We start from the raw sequence: 22,556 nt of genomic DNA on the forward strand, positions 1-22,556 counted from the left end.
AGTTACCTGAGGGCAGGAATATCAGTGGACTAACAGAGCACTCACCACTAGCGCAGTCTCAGTTCATTGAGAACTACAAGCCATTAGCTCAATGGCTCACATTACTTGTAGGCATTCATTCACTGTTTCCTGTGAATGAATGACGTGGGCATGTGGGTGTAACAGCCGGTATGGGGAGAGGATCCCTTGCTTGCTGTCAGTCAGGGGGATCAGGGACAACGGTGACCATGGACTAGGGGATTTGTAGTGTGCACAGAACAGTGCACATGACCACAAACACATGCACTCCTTCCAAACAAACAGTAGTCAGGAGGAAAAGAAGAGGTCCAGGAACTCATGGAGGATGTCACTCCAGTTTATAGGATAAAATCAGCAAAACAAAAAAAAAATATATATATATATATATAAATGCACATGTTTTATTATTAGGAGGCAGAAAAGTAAGAGATGATTGAATGAAAAATAGATTAAAGGCCCATTAACCCCCCCTGGCGGTATTCCCGAGTCTGGCTCGGGGTGGAGATTTTGTACCAAAAGCGGTAGCCCCGAACCAGACTCGGGAGCACATCGCTGAATGCAGGGAGATGTTACTTACCTTCTCCCCTGGATCCAGTGATGTCCCCCCCCCACTGTGCGAGCGAGCCGTGCTCCATTCGATCTATCATGGAGCCGATCTCCATTCCCTGCGAGCGCTGCGAAGCACAGGGACGGAGAACGGCGCCAAATTCAAAAAGTAAAACACACACATTACATACAGTATAATGTAATCTTACAGATTACATTGCTGTATGTAATTATTTCACATCCCCTTTGTCCCTAGTGGTCTGCCCAGTGCCCTGCATGCAGTTTTATATTATAAAAACTTTTCTTTATGCCTGGAAACTGGAGGTTGTCCATAGCAACCAAAACTGTCACTTTACATCAAAAATGATTTTAGACCAGCTAGAAAACAGCGATAATAAATTGGAATCACTCGCAGAATTGAGCGATAGCGATTTGTGGGGAGATCCGTCATCAAATACTGAAAAGTAATGACAGTGACAATTCTGCAACTGAGCAAATTTCAGTGTTTTTGATTTGATTACATTATTGAATAATTTTTAATATTGTTATATTATTATTTGGTACAATTATTTATAGTTATTTATTATATTATAATTTATGATTTCATTTTTCAAACTTTATCATACCCGGGATGTCTGCTAGACTCTGGTTTGGACAGATTTAAGTGAGTTATTCCTAAGAATTACAGGACTACAATATAAAACGCCAAATTTTCATGCAAAATAATTGTACCGCTTTCAGCACCTAAAATCTGAAATAATCATACCGCCAGGGAGGTTAAAGTGATATTAAACTTTTTTATTTCTAATTTGCTGACAGGCAGAGTTTTTATGACAAAAAAGACCCTATCAGTCTCTTCTGTCATAAGTGCTTCCTCCTGCCTCTCAACTAACATGTACACTGAGCCACGCATGAGCAGCTCAGTGAACATGTACAGCATCCAATCTTTATGTAGGCACAGGAGTGACATTATTGCAGCACAGCTATCCAAGTGGCCATACAGGTGGAACCTGGAAAGAGGACCCACAGGATCAGTGAGTGACAGCACTAGGATGGATGGCACATTATGATACGTAAAGCTGTCATAATGTGCTAGTATGTGGGGCATACTAGCACATTGTAGTACAAACCACCTGGGAGACAATGTAAGTAAAAAGAAAAAAGGATTAAATAATGTTTCAAGTAGTAAATGTGTATAGATTATTTCTATCATTTAATGTCACTTTAACTCTATCATGACTGCCCTTTAAAGAGCATTTACTGTAAACCATGTTTTGCTCTGCTGTTACTTACATTTGACTTTAATGATTTACTAAACGACTCATTGACTTAACAGTTCATACAATTATCCTCCATTTTCTTTCTAATGTTATTTGTGTAGGGGAATATAGGGCTGACTTACAAAAATGAAATGTACAACAGCAGTAAGAAACCACTTTGAAGATAATTGACAAGCTACTCATACAGGCTCACTTGAGCAAACAGACCTTTGCACACCCAGCAAGTGAAAAATCTCTTAACCTTTTACTAAACTGCACACCATGTTCAATGCATATGGTGTGCTTTCTATTTACAGTATATATATATATATATATATATATATATATATATATATATATATATATATATATATATATATATATATATATATATTTTTTTTTTTTTTACGGCTATGATAATAAATGGTACTTGAGCTTATGGCCCCCTTTAGCACTCGTTGTATTTAGTACAGCAGCATTGTTTAAAATGAATATGGCATGCTTTCATATAGCTTCCTACAGCACATGTCTACAAGATCTATTCTACCCCCTACTAATGGCCTTACTTGAGCCTAGATCTGTGTTAGCCCACGTACACACGTTTGGAGATTTCGCCAACCAAATCCGTCGGATTTAGTCCGACGGATTGTGTGTCCGAAACTGTTGCATACACACGGTCGGGCCAAGTTGGCGAAAAATCTGATCTTTCAGAACGTGATGACGTAATTTCGTTACGATAGGACTACATTCAGGCTAGTAGCCAATAGCTTTGATGTAGGAATTTGATCTGAGCATGCGTGGCACCGATCAAAAGTCTCTACACATGATCGGATTAGGTCCGTCCGGCCCAGTTGGTCAGGAAATATTTCCAACATGTTGGAAAATTGGGTCGGACGGAGATTCGGACGGAATCAGTCCGATGCATACCACACACAGTCGGATTATCTGACGACACGGTCCGATAAGACTCATTCCGACAGATTCTCCGACCGTGTGTACAAGGGCTTAGAGAAACTTTGGAGTTGATATACTAAAAAAAGAGGAGAATTTTCACTTTGGAATTTGAATTTTTACCTACCATAGAGAATAAGCTAAAGGGTTCATTTTAATTATGCAATCATGTGCACACAAAAATTCAGCTTTTTAAATTTCTGCTACAGATGATTGGGTATTTCAAGTGAAAACATCTTCACCGTATTTACTAAGTTAAGTGAATAAATAAATAAAATAAAATAAATAAAATAAGTATAATAAAACAAAACTCTACTCTTTCTGGGGGACCTTACACATTTTTTTTGTTTTTTTTTATACTGCTTGAGGTACCCCCTTTAAAACCCCCTTTAAAAGCCAAACTCAAGGTATTTTTTTAAACGAAACCCAATGAAATGTCATTTGCTGGCAATTTTAATTGCTTATTACTTTGTAAATGAACACCTTACAGCACAAAAATGCTAAGTTATTCTACAGGAATTCAATTTATGCCATGGATTACAATACAAGAGAATGCCCACATTTCTATATCTCAGGATATACATTGGTAAGCAATACAGAATATTGAGTGTGCTTCATTGCTGAAAATGCTGAAGGATTTTTGTGCATTTAGGTGTGCTGTTAGCCCATTCAAAATTAATGGATTGCCTTAATGCATCATGGTTCAACATATGTAAACACATATATTAATTTATGTGTGTTAATACAAGCACCCGTGTAAAGGGGCCCCAAGAGAATAGGGTAAGATTAGACTATCTATTGAGTTGTATTGCTGTCTCCATTCTTATTTATGAGATTCACCTTCCTTCTTACCCCAGTAAGAATGAAGTGACTGTGATTGAGGGGGCTCTGCTGGACATCTGACGTGGATTGAAAGCCGACCACATATATTATATTTTGATTGTAAAACATTTTAAAGCTGACCATAGATTACTGCAAGAGAGCTATAACAAGCCCCCCAGGCCATCAGAAACACTGTTGCTATTACACAAGAGATTATCCAACCTATTGGAAAATCTTCTTGCAAGCAGGTTCTGATCCTTTGACCTTTTTACGAAGAGAAAATGAAAGATAAAAAATACTTTTTTGCACTGAAGCAAGCCTTGATTATAGGTTGAAACTAATTTCAGGGTTGTATGAGACCCACTTGTCATTCTCTGATGCCACGAACACACGATCGGAAATTCGGCCAGCAAAAGACTGATGAAAGCTTTTGGTCGGAAAATGTGATTGTGTGTATGCTCCATCAGACTTTTGCTGGCCGCAAAAGATTGATAGCATGTTCTCAATATTTCGGTCGGAAAAAGTTCCTATTCGAAAATGTGTTTGTGTGTATGCAATTCCGACGTGCAAAAACTCACACATGCTCAGATTCAACTACGAGACGGAAGCTATTGGCTACTGAGTATTGAACTTCCTTTTTCTAGTCCCGTCGTACGTGTTGTACGTCACCGCGTCAGAATTTGGTGTGACTGTGTGTAGGCTACAGCTTGAACGAAATCCCATCGGAATTGCATCGGGAAAACCATCAGAGCTTTTTCCGCCCAAAATTCTGATCGTGTGTACGCGGCATAAGAGATATCTGTTGCCTGTAGTTATCTTAGGCTGGGTTCACACTGATGTGAATTGGATGCAGGTTTCCACGCATCCAATTCGCATGACAGGAGAGTGTGACCGCCTCGCAATGGAGCCGGTTCACACATCTCCGGGGTGGCTGCGAGGCAGATTTCACAGGAGTCCTGTGCGTCTTTGTTTCCTTTTCTTGTCCGAATTCAGTCAAAAATTCAGGCCTGATTCATTTCTGAAATGGAGAAATGCTGTGAGCCGCAGCTGAAAACAATGTGATTTTTGAATGAATGAATGAAATACTTATATAGCGCACAATGCGAACTGAATCGCCTCTAGGCGCTGTGGCGAGCCCCGGTCATCTGCTAAAAGAGGAAGGTCTTGAGTTTTTTCCTAAAAGCCAGGTGATTTTCTTCCAGGCGGATGTTGATTGGTAGAGCATTCCATAGCCGAGGCCCTTGGACAGCGAATCTCCGATCACCCTTGGATTTATACCGGGCTTTGGGCACGAGGAGGAGGTTTTTGTTGGCTGATCGAAGACTGAGGTTTGGTGTGTAATGATTTATTTTCTCCATTAGGTATTGCGGAGCTTCTCTATGCACGCATTTGTGGGTGAGGCAAAGGGTCTTGAACGTGATCCGATTTTTTACGGTTAGCCAATGTAAGCTCCTCAGTGAAGGAGAAATGGATTCCCAGGTTTTTTTTCCTGTTATCAGCCTTGCCGCCATGTTTTGGATCAGTTGTAATCGCGCAAGTTGATATTGTGGTAATCCTATGTAAAGCGAGTTTGCGTAGTCCAGTCGTGAATTAATGATTGTTCCAACTACCACTGCTTTGTCATTCTTTGGGATAAAAGGGATGAGTCTGCGAAGCATGCGCAGCATATCGTGACTGAAACATTATGGTGGACACGTTGTAAGGTAAGTACTCCTGCGCTAAAAGGAATTTAAAATATATTCAAAAGGTAGGTGCTGCATCCACCGCAAGGACCAAACTCGTGTCCAAATTTGTGTGTGGTTGTAAAAAGAGGGGAGTGGTGTTGCGCTCCTTAAAAAATATATATTTTTCTTATAGTAAATTAATAAAATATTTAGCTATGCTTAAAACTAGCAGACATTTATCAGGGTCATTAATAAAGTGCAAAAGTGCAAATTATGGTGAACACATTGGACACTTTTGACACTATTTTGGGTCCATTGTCATTTATACAGCGATCAGTTCTATAAAAATGCACTGATTACTGTGTCACTGACACTGGCAGGGAAGGGGTTAAACACTAGGGGGCGATCAAGAGGTTAAGTGTGTCCTAGGGAGGTGTTCTAACTGTGGGGGGGGGTGGGCTACCACTGATATGACAGCGATCACTGCTAGCCAGAATGGGGAAATGCCTTGTTTACATAGGCACCTCCCCGTTCTATCTCTCCACACTGCATCATGGGCTACCGGTGAACAACGAGATCCCAGGACCTGCTGGCATGCTCATGCAGTGCACGGCAAGCGCACGCCCGATAGGCGGCAAAATTAAAGGGACATACAGGTATGCCCATTTGACTGCCTGTGCCATTCTGCCGACGTATATCTGCGTGCGGCGGTCAGCAAGCTGTTAAATATAAAGCTTTCATTAACAATACCTAGTGGTTTTGTCATGAGGGTCCTTGTTCAGGTACTTCAAGTAATAGGGTGTCAACTGTTTCCCAACTATGCTACTGCACTGCATTGTTCCTGTGTCATATGAGCCTCTAAAAGAGACTACACGCAGCCATACTGATGCATGTTGTGCAGGCATTGTTCCTCACCAACATTTAGGCTCATTTCACACTATGAACTGCATTAATCGCAGAGGAACCGCATCGCACCGCATTTCTGTTCAATTTACATGTGATTCAGTGCTGTACAATTTAAGCCCCTTTCAAATCCCACTGCATCACACCAAAGACGTGCATGCAGCAATTTTGGAACTGCACTGCTTGAAAACGCTGATTGCGTTTGTGACCTGCGTTTGGGGTGTTGTTAACATTGCACTGACACCCACTGCGGCTTGCAAATCTAGTGCAATTCGAATGCCTTACGCTACTTTCTCACTGAGTTTTCAGGTGTTTTATGGCTAAAAACAGCAGCTGTAAAGCACCTGAAATCTGCCTCCTATGCCTCCGCAGTGTGAAAGTCCGAATACTCTCATCTCACACTGGAGTGGTGTGCTTGCAGGACAGGAAAAAAAGTCCTGCAAGTAGCATCTTTGCAGGGGTTTGGGAGCGCTGTATACAGTGCTCCTACACCGCCACTGCCCATTGCAATAAATGGGCAGTGCTTCCAAGGTGCCTGAAAAGAAATTCCGAAGTGCCCGTGTTGGACACTTTTAACTCCTTCTTAACCCCTTATTGGGGGTTAAAATGCCCCGCTAGCCGGTGAGAAGCTCTGCTTAAACAGCGGTTAAACTCCACCAAAACTAGCGGCGCTTTACCGCTAATAGACCCGCCCCCCCAGTGTGAAAGCAGCCTTATGCCCTGTACACACGGTCAGAAATTCCAACGTAAAATGTCAGATCGGATTATATTGTCAGAAAATCCGATTGTGCGTGGGCTCTATCGGACCTTTTCCGTCTGAAATTCCAATGGAAAAAAATTTGAGAGCTCTAAAATTTTCTGACAAAAAAATCCAATCAGGCTTTTTCCGATCATTTGTAGAGAATTCTGACGGACAAAGTGCCACACATGCTCAGATTAAATTATGAGACCAAAGCTATTGACTACTAGCCTCTACGTAGTCTTGTCGTGATTTAAACAAGTATTATGCAGTTAGGGTTTTATATCTATTTTGGGCTTAGATAAAACAGACATAATAACACGTGTGGTCAGTGTAGTCAGATACTTTGGATGATACTGTATAAAACTGTAAATGGATGAACTGGATTTTCTAATTACATCTAGGGAGAGTGTAAACATGGACGCACATTACCTTCCACTGTTTGTAAATGTTTTATCAATAAATGCTCATTACCAATTAACCTAAGCATTGAAGAGTACATACTCCAACTGAGCACTACATTTGTCTGTTCCATATTGTGCAATGGGGAAAAGGTGTGTGCATTGTGCAATGCATGTCTAATAGAATGCCAGGGAGGCTTTTTACTAATAAGACTGAGGGTAGACACAGAAGCGTTGGCTGTGAATTGGTCTTTGTGTGCTTTACCCACCTTCATGACCAGGGCATTTTTTGCAATACAACACTGCGTTATTTTAACTGACATTTGGGCGGTCGTGCGACGTTGTACCCAAATAAAATTGACGTTCTTTTTTTTCCCATAAATAGAGCTTTCTTTTGGTAGTATTTGATCACCTCTGCAGTTTTTATTTTTATGCGCTATATGCAAAAAAAGGCCAACATCTTTGAAAGAAAAACTATATTTTTTACTTTCTGCTATAAAACATACACAATAAAAAAAATGTAAAAAATGTATTTCTTCATCAATTTAGGCCAACATGTATTCTGCTATATATTTTTGATAAAAAAAATCCCAATAAGCGTATATTGATTGTTTTGCGCAAAAGTTAAAGCGCCTACAAACTATGGGATTTTTTTTAAATATATATTTTTTTTTTGCTAGTTATTGTGGAGATCAGCGACTTATAGTGGTGATATTGCAGCGGACAAATCGGACACCTAACTGACACTTTTGAAACTTTTTGGGGACCAGTGACACCAATACAGTGATCAGTGATAAAAAAATATGCACTGTCACTGTACTAATGACACTGGCAGGGACATCTTGTCCGCCGGACCTGCTGACTGGCTCCCACTGTGTCCAATCACAGCGGGAGCAGGTTGCCAGTGGCGCGTGCGCTCAAGACCCGGAAGTGTCAGATTGGGTACTAGGTATGTGATCTGGCACAGAGCAGCTGCACTGCCTCAGTATATGTGCGTGGGGTGGTCGCTAAGTGGTTAAAGCAGAAGGGCACTCTCTCATTCAATATTGACTAATTTTAATCCTTATGCTGCTAGCATGAGTTAACCACTTGCTTACTGGGCACTTAAACAACCCTCCTGACCAGACCAATTTTCAGCTTTCAGTGCTGTCACATTTTGAATGACAATTGCGCGGTCATGCTACATCATACCCCAATGACATTTGTATCAGTTTTTTCCCACAAATATAGCTTTCTTTTGGTGGTATTTGATCATATCTGGGTTTTTTATTTATTTGTTAAAAAAATGAAAAAATACCAAAAATGTTGAAAAAAAAATACAAAACAGTTTTATATTTTGTTATAAAACTTTGCAGACAGGTAATTTTTCTCCTCCATTGATGTACGCTAATGAGGCTGCACTGATGGGCACTGACAGGGTGCACTGATAGGCACTGATAGGCTGCAATGACTGGCACTGATAATGCGGCACTGGTGGGCACTAGGGATGAGCCGAACACCCCCCGGTTCGGTTCGCACCAGAACTTTCGAACGGACCCCAAATTCGAACGAACTTTAGAACCCCATTGACGTCTATGGGACTCGAACGTTCGAAATTAAAAGTGCTAATTTTAACGGCTAATATGCAAGATACTGTCCTAAAAAGGGTTTGGGGACCTGGCTCTTGCCCCAGGGGACATGGGTCAATGCCTAAAATGTTTTTAAAAATGGCCGTTTTGGCAGGAGCACTGATTTTAATGATGATTAAAGTGAAAAAAAAAGTGAAATATTCCTTTAAATATGGTGCCTGGGGGGTGTCTGTAGTATGCCTGTGAAGTGCCACGTGTTTCCCGTGTTTAGAACAGTCCCTGCACAAAATGACATTAAACAGAAATAACATCATTGAAAACTGCTTGCTGTTTTAATGTTATATCTGGTTCCTGCAATATGGTTGAAAACCATTGAGAAAAATGGCATGGGTAGCCCTCTCTGCCCATTACCAGCCCCTTTGGGTCTTGTACGCATATCAAGGGGAACCCTGTACCCATATTAAAAAAAGGAAATGCGTGTGGCCCCCAGGCCCTATATACTCAGAACAGCAGTATACAGGCGGTGCAAACAAGACAGGGACTGTGTAGGTTTGTTGTGTTAAGTTGAATCTGTTTGTAATTTTCAACTGGTACATTTTTAAAGTGTAGCTCCAGTCAAAAAAACTATTTTTAAGCTTTTTGGAAAACATAGGGAAGGGTTATCACCCCTGTATAATTTGTTTTGTCGTCCATCTTTTTTCGTCTCACTTGCTGTTGTCTCCTTCCGTTTGCAAGTAGGAGATGTTTGTAAGTTGGATGATTGAAAGTAGGGGCCTGCCCTATATGCTCTGCAGAAATGGCGGAACAAGGTGTTGGTTTTGCCACAACATTGTAAGCCCTCAAAGTGACTCTTGCTGGGCGCAAGAGCGCCCTGCTGTGAACGATTATATCAAGAATTATAATTGCATGCCATTGTTGAACAGTGGTAGAAAAATTGACCTTTGGTGGTTGTGGTGCTGGTGCCACAACACTATAAGTTCTCACAGTTACTCTGGGTAGGCACAGGAATGGGCCCTCCTGTGAAATATTATATCAAGAATTGTAATTACATGTCCCTGTTAAACAGGGGCAGGAAAATTGGGCCTTAGGCACTGGTGCTGTTGCCACCACACTGCAACCTCTTCCATATACTCTAGTTTTATTGCAGGAATTAGCCCTGCTGCAAAGCATTGCATCAAAAATTGTCATTAAATGCCCCTGTATAACAGGGGCAGACAAATTGGGCTAATGGCATCACCCAGAACCAGAAATGTTCTTCCAACATATGAGCGGAGGAGGAAGAGGATAGACAATCAACATAACAGGACAGTCACTCAGCATCAGCATAGGCAATCTTGAAGGGATGTGATATTTCAAAAAAAATTATTCGGTTACATCAGCTTCAGGTGCTTGGTAGCTGTGGGTGATCCAAGACTGATTCATCTTGATGAAGGTCAGTCGATCAACTGATTCGGTGGACAGGCGCACCCTGTGATCGGTAACAAAGCCACCAGCAGCACTGAAGGTGCGTTCCGAAAGAACACTGGATGCAGGACAGTCCAGTAGCTCAATTGCATACTGTGCAAGCTCTGGCCAGTGATCCATCCTCAAGACCCAGTAAGCCAGAGGATTTTCGGTGGGAAAGGTGTCCAAGTCTGACCTTGCCCCTAGGTATTCCTGCACCATGTAAATCAGATGCTGGCGATGGTTGCTGGAACCGATCATACCTTGGGGCTGCGGACTAAAAAATTGTCTGAAAGCATCAGTCAGACGGCCACCTTCTCCACCGCTCCTTCTGACCGATGCCTCAGCAACACGTTGTCCAGGACCAGGAGTTTGTAACCTCCCAGTCTCTGGGAACACGTTGCACAGACCTTTCTGCAAGGCCTCCCGGAGATGTCTCATCCTCTGCTCCCTCTGCGATGGCAAGATAAGATCGGCAACCTTACCCTTGTACCGTGGATCAAGGAGAGTGGCCAGCCAGTAATGGTCCCTCTCCTTGATCCGAAGAATACGAGGATCCTTCCGCAGGCTTTGCAGGATCAGGGAGGCCATGCAGCGTAGGTTAGCTGAGGCATTCGGTCCGGAGTCCTCTGGGTCACTAAGGGCAACATGATCCGCAGCTACCTCCTCCCAGCCACGTACAAGTCCACGTGTTTCTTGGGACTGTAAATCATCCCTACAAGACTGCTGCTGCTGCTGATGCTGAGTGCCAGCCTCCACCTCCATGCTGACACAATCATCCTCCTCCTCCTCTTCCTCCTCCTCATCCTCTTCCTGTGTGATGGGTGGCACAGCAGGAACACTGTCTGGATAAAGGGGGCCTTGAGAGGCAAGGAAGTCCTCCTCTTCCTGCCTCTGTTCTGCCTCAAGTGCCCTGTCCATTATTCCACGCAGCGTATGCTCCAAGAGGTGGACAAGAGGTACAGTGTCACTGATGCATGCACTGACACTGCTCACCATCCTTGTGGCCTCCTCAAACGGTGACAGGACAGTGCATGCATCCCTGATCATGCCCCACTGGCGTGGTGAGAAAAAACCGAGCTCCCCTGACCCTGTCCTGGTGCCGTAGTCGCACAGGTACTCATTGATGGCCCTCTGCTGCGTGTGCAGCCGCTGCAGCATGGCCAACGTTGAGTTCCACCTGGTGGGCATGTCACATATAAGGCGGTTCTTGGGCAGGTTCAACTCCTTTTGGAGCTCAGCCAGCCGAGCACAGGCATTAAATGATCGGCGGAAATGCACACAGACTTTCCTGGCCTGCTTCAGTACATCCTGTAAGCGGGGGTACCTGCCCAAGAACCGCTGCACCACCAGGTTAAGGATGTGAGCTACACAGGGCACATGGGTTAGTTGTCCCTGTCGGAGGGCGGAGAGGAGGTTGGTGCCATTGTCACAAACCACCATTCCTGGCTTAAGCTGGCGTGGCGTCAACCACCTCTCGGCCTGCCCCTGCAGAGCTGACAAAACATCCGCCCCAGTGTGGCTCCTGTCCCCCAAACAAACCAGCGCAAGCACGGCATGGCATCGTTTTGCCTGCGTACTTGCGTAGCCCCTGGAACGCCTACGGAGCACCGCTGGTTCTGAGGACAGAGCAATGGAAGAGGCCATGGAGGAAGAAGAAGAGGAGGGGGTGGAGGAGAGAGGTGTGTCACAACCAATAGTAGCATTTTGGAGGCGTGGTGGCGGAACAACCTCCAACACTACTGCACCTTGTCCTGCATCCTTCCCAGCTGCCAGAAGAGTGACCCAATGGGCCGTGAAAGACAGGTAACGTCCCTGTCCATGCCTGCTGGACCACGAGTCAGCGGTAATATGCACCTTACCGCTGACCGCCCTGTCCAGCTCAGCAAGGACATTGCCTTCCACATGCCGGTAGAGAGCCGGAATCGCCTTCCATGAGAAAAAGTGGCGTTTGGGGACCTGCCACTAAGGAACCGCACATTGTACAAACTCACAGAAGGGGGCCGAGTCTACCAACTGAAAAGGCAGCAGTTGAAGTTCTAGCAATTTAGCCAAGCTAGCATTCAACCGCTGGGCATGTGGATGGCTGGGAGTGAACTTCTTTCGCGGGTCCAGCAGCTGGGGCAGGGACATTTGCCTGCTATAATTGGACGTGGGTGTACCGCTAGCAGAGTTCCCGGAAGCACTTGGCTGTGACACACCTAATTCTACACCTTCATTCCTCTCAGAGCAGGTTTCAGAGAGGACTGAAGGTCTAGTGGGGTTGGAGATGCTAGCTGATGAGGAGCAAGGAGAGGTCCGCTTTGTTCTTTGGTGTGGGTCTTTGAGATACGCTTGCCAACGAGCTGCATGGCAGGTCAACATATGCCTGGTCAAGCATGTGGTGCCCAAGCGGCTGATGTTTTGGCCACGCGAGATACGCTTGAGACATATGTTGCAAATAGCAGCGGTGCGATCTGATGCACTCGTCTCAAAAAAGGCCCACACCAAAGAACTTTTAGAATAACGCGCAGAGGCAGCGCCCTGCACAGGCGGAGCTCTGCGGTGTGATTCAGTCGGTGTGCTGCCCCTAAGCTGGCCCCCGGAGGGCATCCTGCCTCGTTGGACATGTGCCTCCTCCTCCTCCTCCTCCTCTCTCCTACCAGGCACCCACGTGGAGTCAGTGCCCTCATCATCCCCTCCCTCTTCATCGCTGTAGCAAACCTGGCAGTATGCTGCAGCTTGTGGAACATGACTGCCAGATTGCTGTCCTTCTTGAGCATCCCCTCTCTCTGTGCTCACGCTACTGCCTTCCTCTAGCTGAGTGTCATCATCAGAGCCCACAAAACACTGGGCATCCTCCTGGAGCATGTACCCAACACTGTGCTCAAAGAGTTCAGGAGACTCCTCAGGAGGACGTGGTGGGTCTAGGGAAGGAGTCACTGATGATGACATTGAGAGGAGGGAAGACGATGCGTTGGCAGCTGCTTTGCTAGTAACCTGAGACTGGGTGAGAGAGGATGAGGAGGATGAAGAGGGCTTGGTCATCCACTCTACCAAGTCGTTGGCATGTTGCGGTTCAACATGTCCAGCTGCCGAAAAGAAGGACAAGCGTGTCCCATGGCAACGTGCTGATGACAATGCACCGCGTCCACGACCAGCACTGTTGTCTCTAGACACAGAGCCTGCTTGCCCTCTTTTATCGGCTCGCGCCTGTCTGCCTCTCCTTGCTGGCCTTCCAGACATGGTAATGGCCTGAAGGGAGTTGGGTAAAACAGCAGTGTAATGGAGTCACCCAACACCCACTAAGCCCTGCAGATGGCTCTATTAGAGAACAGCAATAAACGGTAGATACAGGTGTATATTGTGCTGGAGTCACACAACACCCACTAACTCCTGCAGATGCCTTTATTATAGAACACCAGAGATAAAGGGGTATACTGTAATTGAGTCACACAACACCCACTAAGCCCTGCAGATGGCTCTATTAGAGAACAGCAATAAAGGGTAGATACAGGTGTATATTGTGCTGGAGGCACAAAAAACCCACTAACTCCTGCAGATGCCTTTTTTATAGAACACCAGAGATAAAGGGGTATAAACAGATGTATACTGTGCTGTGCTGGAGGCACACACAACTAACAATAACTCCTGCAGATGGCAAGTGGGCTCAAATAGAGAAGAGCTATGTAGGTGGATATAGCGGTGTGTACTGGGTACAGAGCACGCAGACAGCACGCACAAGCTCCTAACACTACTGACTGCAAGCTCTATTATAAAAGATAGATCACTAGCTATATAGGTGAGGTGAATATAGCGGTGTATACTGCGGTCAGGGCACACAGACAACAACCACTACACAACAGCAAGATCGAAAATCGTCCGAAAACGATCGGTGTGTACTGTGTTGAAGGTACACAGAACACCCACTAACTGCTTCAAATGCCAACACACTACACTAGGCCGCCGCGCTGGATGCCTTATATAGTGTGGGGCGTGTACTACACAGCCTGAGCTATGATTGGCCACAGGCATCCTGCCTATGGCCAATCATGGCTCTCCTCGCTGCTGGCGCTGTGATTGGCCAAGCATGCGGGGTCACAGTGCATGCTTGGCCAATCATGAGCCAGCAATGCACTGCGATGACGCAGTGCATTGTGGGCCGTGAGCGCCACACGAATTTGGCGCGAACGGCCCATAACGTTCGGAATTCGCCGAACGGGCGAACAGCCGATGTTCGAGTCGAACGTATGTTCGACTCGAACACGAAACTCATCCCTAGTGGGCACTAATGAGGCGTCACTGGTGGGCACTGATGAGATGGAACTGGTGGGCACTGAGAGGTGGCACTGGTGGACACTGAGAGGTGGCACTGATGGGTGGCACTGATGGGCACTGATGGAGAGCACTGCAGGGCATTGATAGGTGGCACTGAGAGTTGACACTGATAGGTGGCAGTGGGGGGCAGTGATGGACAGTGTTGGGCACTGGCAGGTGACACTGATAGGCAGCACTGCTAGGTAGCACTGATGTGGCATTGATTGGCTCCACTGGTGGTCATTGATAGGTGGCACTCCTAGGCATTGATAGTTGGCACTGATTGGCAGCACTGATATACACTGGTGGGCACTGATATGCACTGTGTGGGCACTGGCATGTGGCACTGGAAAGTGGCACTGGTGGGCACAGATGAGGTGGCTATGCCTCTTCCTCTTCTGGACCGATGTCCCTTACACAGAAGCCAGTGATCAGCTTTTTTTTCTCTGTTAGCACGAGGAGAAAAAAAACCGATTACCGATCTTCTGTTTACATCCCGTGATCAGCTGTCATTGGCTGCCAGCTGATCACATGGTAAGGTGCCAGGATCGGTTAATAGACAGGAACGTATATCATATTTGTTTTTTTATATACTTTTATTTTTCATTTCTTCAGTTACTTCCTGGTTTCCAGGCCTAGCATGTTTTGTTTCATGGTGCTCAGATGCAGTGTACTTTAAGGATATCTGATTCATCCTGCATAGAACACACTTGGCTGGTTGTGCCTGTCTGAAGCACTTTCTTTGTAGGTATATATTCCTTGTTTCTGGTCATGTTGTATTTCCCACTATGGCTTTAGGCTCGGTTCACATATATGCGCATTGGATGTGTTTTTAACCACATCTGACAAACAAGATATTTTGGGGGGCACACCCTAACAAAGGCATTAAAGATGGTGTACTATTTTGTTCTGTTGTATGGTCTTATGGCTGCACCATCTTTAATGCATCTTTTAGGGTGTGCCCCCCAAATATCTTGTTTGTCTATTGTATGTATTCTGATCAAATCCTTTTGGGTGAGGAGCACCCCACTCCCTCAGTAAGAACCTCTCATTAGTGACCACCTGTGTCATGGTGTCATGGTGGAGACCTCATGTTCTCCCATATAGAGGAGTATAGCTCCCATGGTCCAGAGAAGAAGGATCTCCCAATCTATGGATAGTGTAGGACCCACTAATCATGAGGTACTTTGTCGCAGTAAGTGGGCTTAAGCACCATATAGCAATATGGTGTGACCAAATCCTCATATTTTTTGATAATGTTTTTTGAAAATGTCTAGGTGTTTTAACCTCTAGAGATCCGCGCTATAGCCGAATGACGGATACAGCGCGGACCTGCTTTGACGGGACTACGTCTATTGACGTCATCCCATGCACGAGCGGCCTGTGTGCCCCCTGAGGGGCGCGCGCGGCGCGCTCTGTGATCAGCGAGTCTATGATCCCGACCCCTTACCACGTGATCAGCTGTCAGCCAATGACAGCTGATCATGTGATCGCAACAGAGCCGGTAATCGACTATTTTTCCTGACAGCGCGAGGAGAAAAAAAAAGAGCCGATCACCGGCGGCCGTTAGAGGGACTTCAGTCCCGATCACGGCCAGATCATCAGTGCCCACCTGCCCCCTGCCAGTGCCACCTAAGTAGGGTAAAAAGTGAAACTTATCAGTGCCACCCATTAGTGCCCACAGTGCCACCCATTAGTGCCCACAGTGCCAGCTATCAGTGCCATCTATCAGTGCCCACAGTGCCACCTATCAGTGCCCACAATCTGATGCAAAAACAGTGCTGCACCCCAGTGCCACATATCCATGCCCATCAGTGTCATCTACCAGTGCCCATCAGTGCCCATCAGTGCCCAGCAGTGCCGCCCATCAGTGCCCAGCAGTGTCGCCCATCAGTGCCACCTATCAGTGCCCATCAGTCCCATCTATCAGTGGTACCCATCAGTGCCCATCCATGCCACCCATCCGTGCCACTCATCCATGCCACCCCTCCATGCCATCTTATCTGTGCTCATCTTTGCCCATCAGTGCCACCTTATCTGTGCCCATTAGTACTGTCTTATCTGTGCCCATCGGAACAACCTTATCTGTGCCTATTAGTGCCACCTTAACTGTGCCTATCAGTGCCCAACAGTGCAGCCTATCAGTGCCCACCAGCGCTGCCTCAGCAGCGCATTTCAATGAAGGAGAAAAATTACCTGTTTGCAAAATTTTATAACAAACTATTAAACATGATTTATTTATTTTTTGCATGTTTTTTTGTTTGTTTACTAAAAAATAAAACTCACAGCTGTAATTAAATACCACCAAAAGAAAGCTCTATTTGTGGGAAAAAAATATGATAAAAATGTCATTTTGGGTACAGTGTTGTATGGCCGCGCAATTGTCATTCAAAGTGCATCAGCGCTGAAAGCTGAAAATTGGTCTGGGCAGGTTTAAGTGCCCAGTAAGCAAGTGGTTAAATAAGCCTTGCTGGAGGTAAATGTCTTTTTTGCATGTGTGCGCTGTAATATTTTGTTCTTTAACCACATCTGATTCGTATAATGGACTTATAGCACAGACGGAAAGTAATTAAAAAAGTTGTATAATGGACTTAGGTCTACAAACTGCAGTCGGACTTAAGTGTAAAAGAATGAGTGTGCCACTGTGCCAGTTTAGCTGTATGTTTTAAGACCTACAAGTAGATACACTGCAATAGATGGCTGGTTTTGCTGTTAACAAAGCCAGTCTCTGCTGTGTGGAGACAGTTATTTTTATTTGCTAATTGGGCATTTTATATATGAAAAAAAAACTTAACTTACTACCCATAGTGACCAATCAGATTCCTTATTGTGTTGTCCTCGAGTACAGGATTTAAACTTGACAGGGCTTTTTTTTATATAACTAGCACCCAGATTCACTTGGTTCTAATTAACTACTTGCTGACCAGGCTTTTTTCTGGCACTTCTTGTTTACAAGTTTAAATCAGTATTTTTTGCTAGAAAATTACTTAGAACGCTCTAAACAGTATACCCTTTTTTTTTATACATCTTTTTTTCACACGGTATATTCACAGCAGTTTTTCAAATGCAGGTTTTTTTTGGGGGGGGGGGGGGGGATTAAATTTGAATGAATTTGGAAAAAACAAAACAAAACACAACATATACCCCAATGTTTTGTAAAATGTGAAAGATGATGTTGTGCTAAGTAAATAGATACCTAACATGTGCACGTTCGTGGAATGGCGACAAACTACAGTACTTAAAAATCTCCATATGTCATGTTTTAAACACCTTTACAGGTTTTTTGTTTAGAGTTACAGAGGAGGTCTAGCTGTAGAATTATTGCTCTTGCTCTAATGTTTGTGGTGATACCTCACATGTGTGGTGCGAACAGGGCCATCTTTAAGGCAGGGCAAAAGGGGCAGCTGCTCTGGGCCCTGTCATTGTTGTGGGGACCAAAGCAGCTGCCTCATACTTGCCAACTATCCCAGTTTACATTCCCGTGTCCCTTGAGGTTTTAGTCCTGTTGTTGTGTACAGACAACTCACCTGCAGACCCTGTGTTTACATGTAAATAACCAGCATTCATATGTAAATAGCAGTGACATGCATATGTAAATAGCTGAGGCCAAAGGCACTGGTATGTAAATAAGGCAGCATTCATATGTATATCATGCCCCCTGCAGTGAGGAGATGGTGTGCTGTAACCTACAGCAACCAGTGAGCAATATTACTGTACAGTAATCTCTAGCAGCCAATCAACAAGCCAAAACAAGCCGAAACCTCTAGCAACTAATCAGTGAGCCTTAAGGAGTGCTGTAACCTTTAGCAACCAGTCCGTAAGCAGTAATGATATGCTGTAACCTCTGGCAACCAATCGCACTGATTTTAAGTCTAGCTGCTATTAATTGTATGCCTCAGAGAAGGTGGAGAGTGAAATTGCATGGGGGGAGGGGGGCCCTAAGAAAATTTTTGCCCAGGGCCCAATCAATATTAAAGACGGCCCTGGGTGCGAACACCGTTTACATATGCGTGCATGACTTACATGATCATTTGCATCTTCGCACGGGCATGTAGGGATGGGGACGCTTTAAAAAAAATTTTTATTATATATTTTACTTTTTATTTTTAATTCTTACACTATCCCTTTTAATTTTTTTAAATCACTTTTTATTCCTATTATACGGGCATTTCTCGGGCGAATTGGCAGAAACAGTAAGCCCAAAAAACATCGGCGAACGGCAAAAGAGAATGTCCCCTCCCACCACTCTGGAACGTAGTTCATCAACTCATGATCTGCTCAGACCACATTTATGAGACAGCCAACCACCAGCTGCAAAAAAACGATACTGGGATTACGGCTTATATTTTCAGACATGATCCTGGTAAACCCCCTCCAAACTGCAACGTGTATATACATACGTATTATGGTTGGCAAGTGCCTGCGCATGCTGTTAAATAGAGTTGGGTGAACAGTTCGAGCCCAGCAAAGGTTTGGCCCGAACATCACCTGTTGGCTCATTCGGTGAGCACTCGAATTGTCGCGGCACTGGGTGTTGTTAAGAAACAGGCCGGGAAGCAGGCCGCTGCATCCTTAATAATGGATGAGTCATCAGCTGTCAGCAGGCTTCCCTGCTGACAGCTGAATAAAAAAAAACATTGCCGGCAATAGAAAAAAGTGACAATAGGCAATAGGTTCCCCCCCCCCCCCCCCAATCCATACTAGGTTTATCGGGCCTGCACTGGTTGGTGACTTCACAAGGGTGGCAGTGCCATCAAATGACGTCAGCGGTAAGCCTTCGCCCCAGGCAGAGCGTTTTTTTACTTTTCGGGTGCGACGGCCGTTGTGATTGACAATGTATCTATATCTGGGGACAACTTTTTTAATTACTTTTCGCCTGTGCTATAGCCAAAAGACCTGCAGGTCATGCGCGGCGCACTCTGTGATCACTGAGTCTATGAGACTTGGCTGATCACAGATCGCGGCCCCTTACCATGTGATCAGCTGTCAGCCAATGACAGCTGATCACGTGATGTAAACAGAAGATCGGTAATAGGTATTTTTTCCCCCTCTTTTCCCTGTCAGTGTGAGGGTAAAAAAAAGCAGATCACCACCTTCTTTCAGAGGGACATCGGTCCCTCACACAGAGAGCCGCAACTGCCTCATCAGTGCCACCTGTCAGTGCTACCTACCTTTGCCCACCAGTGCTGCCAATCAATGCCCATCAGTGCTTCATCATCAGTGCCACCGATCAGTGCCACCTATCAGTGCCCTTCAATGCCATCTATCAGTGCTCTTCAGTGCTGCCCATCAGTGCCCATCAGTGCAACCTCATCAGCACATATCAATGAAGGAGAAAAATTACCTGTTTTCAACATTTTATAACAAACTATGAAACAGTTTGTTTTTTTTTTCAAAATTTTCGGTATTTTTTCGTCTTTTTTTTTAGCAAAGAATAAAAAAATAGAATAAATACCACCAAAAGAAAGCCCTATTTGTGTGAAAATAAAAATGATAAAAATTTTACTTGAGTACAATCTTGCATGACAGCGCAATTGTCATTCAAAATGTGACAGCGCTGAAAGCTGGGCTCTGGGCAGGAAGGGGGTAGGAAGTCAATACCAGTGTGCAAAGGATTAGGATACTAGTCCATTCGAGTGTGCAAAGGTGCATTTGCTGTGGAAGAATAAACAACCTCATCCTTTCTGTGTCCTACATATGTGGATGTTGATGTGTTATGTACAAGTAGTAGTTTCGTTTTTTTACATTTTAATATGCCTTGACTGAAAATGGTTGAGAAATACTGCTATGGACTATAGACTATAGTCGTAGTGTGTGCATAAGGCCTCTTTCACATGACCGATCCATTCAGGTCCGCCTATCAGCTTTTAAGGTGGACCTGAACGGACACTACATAGAGGTCTATGGAGCGTCGGATGTCAGCGGTGACATGTCCGATGACATCTGACCCACTCCGATCCGAAAAAGTGTGATGGAGGAAAAACCTACTTTTCCATCAGTCGTCGGATCGGGTGACGACAGCTCTGTGGTCCGTCCTCATCCGATCTCCCATAGAGGAGAGTGGCGCTCTGACAGGTCAAACCCTCCGCAGTGTGCAGAGACCAACCTGTCATCTTCCTGCTCAGCGGGGATCACCAGAGTGATCAGCATGGATCCACCCCATGTTAAAGAGCCCTAAAGCAGTGCACATGACTGCAATTAATATACACTGTTGGTTCCAAATAGAAGTGGGGGGGGGGAGGGGTTCAAGGGCTCCCCAAGGATGTTACAAGAAGGCAGAGCACAGTAAGAAACAGTTTAGAAAAATAGATTACAGGACCAATAAGTCATGGATATATATGGAATATTTTTAGAGAATAGGAATATTGTTTAGTGTCACTTTAAGCATTATATACAAAACGCAAGCTATTCTCAGGGCAAATCTACTGTAAAGTCTCTAATTATCTTGCCTCAAATAGCTTTTTTTTTTTCATCCCTTCTACTCACTCAGGAGAAAAGCTCATCAGAAACAAAAGTGCATTGACTTCAGATAAGAGGTTCACTGCAGCTGACTTTTTATAAGTAGTCTCCTTGCCAGAAACAAATAAATGGACAATGCTCATTGTCCATCTGTGCTCCAAATTTTCCACACAAGCTATAAGAATGGGAATAAAACAAGACAATTGCTATCTGGTTGTACGCTAAGCATGACCTGCTTTTTACAGCTGCCTATATGGCTTGTATTACTGTAATCAGTTTGGATGTTTAATGTTTTCCAGTGCTAATTTAATTAATGCAGTTTCATCTTCAGAATTTAAGACCTTGTTATTATTTTATGCTTTCAATTACTATGATTACATATGATTACATATGATGTAATCACTCTTTAGGTATATGTTCCAGTTGCAACCACGTTGGCTTTGTAGACTGGCTAGAGCCATTTCTCACTAATAAGAAAAATTTGTATTTGTAGTCCCAGAAGAAAAAAATACCATAACCATGAACACTACTGTCCACCACATAAAACCATTATCCTCACAGTATAGTAATTACAGTACACAGTTACAATCAGTTAACCCATGCACAATGATAAAAATCACAAACTAAAGTAAAGTGACCTGCGTGAAACATCCAATCATCTGCAGGAGAAAGAAAAGAAATGAAACCCTTTCACATGTTTTGCACACGGCCGTGGGATTGCAGACCCCATTAACATCCATCATACCATAGTGACATACTTAATTAAATTATATAGAATATCTTCATGCTCACCCTTTACATTGTGAAACAATAGGATTGAATAAAAGCAGCAGCACTCAAAGTAGACCAACCTTCTATATAAATTAAATTCACCAAAATGTGTTGCGCTAAACCATCAAAAACATATTTTATATGATTCTTCATCAGAAAAAAAAAAAAACTGAAAAAAATGTTATATGATTAATTAATAAAAATCCATAAAGTAGAGTGTCAGGCCGCGTACACACGGGCGGACTGTCCGCCCAACTAGGTTCGTCAAACAGTTTGACAAAGAGTCCGTTCAAAATTAGCATGAACGGACTTGACCACACACGACGAACGAACAGTCCGCTGAAAACTTGCGCGATGACGTGAACGGCACGTACGACGGGACGAGAGATTCGAAGTCCAATACACTGCAATGCAACCTTCGCCGTGTAAATTCTTTCTGAGCATGCGCGAGACTAAGGCCGCGTACACACGCGGGGACTGTTCGCTCAACTTTGTCCGCTGAACAGTGTTTCAGCGGACAGTCCGCTCGTGTGTGGGCTTCAGCGGACAGTTTCAGCGGACAGTTTGACGAACAAAGTTTTTCGGAAATCCCGAAAAACTGTCCGCTGAAACTTGGTTTGAGCGGACAGTCCCCGCGTGTGTAGGCTTGTTCGTCAAACTAAGTTCCGCGCATGCTCAGAAAGAATTTATACGCCGAAGGTTGCATTGCAGTGTAT

The sequence above is a fragment of the Lithobates pipiens genome, unplaced genomic scaffold (genome assembly GCF_037356315.1).
Source record: "Lithobates pipiens isolate NorthernLeopardFrog02 unplaced genomic scaffold, aLitPip1_a1.2 Scaffold_13, whole genome shotgun sequence".
In the NCBI taxonomy this organism is placed as follows: domain Eukaryota; kingdom Metazoa; phylum Chordata; class Amphibia; order Anura; family Ranidae; genus Lithobates; species Lithobates pipiens.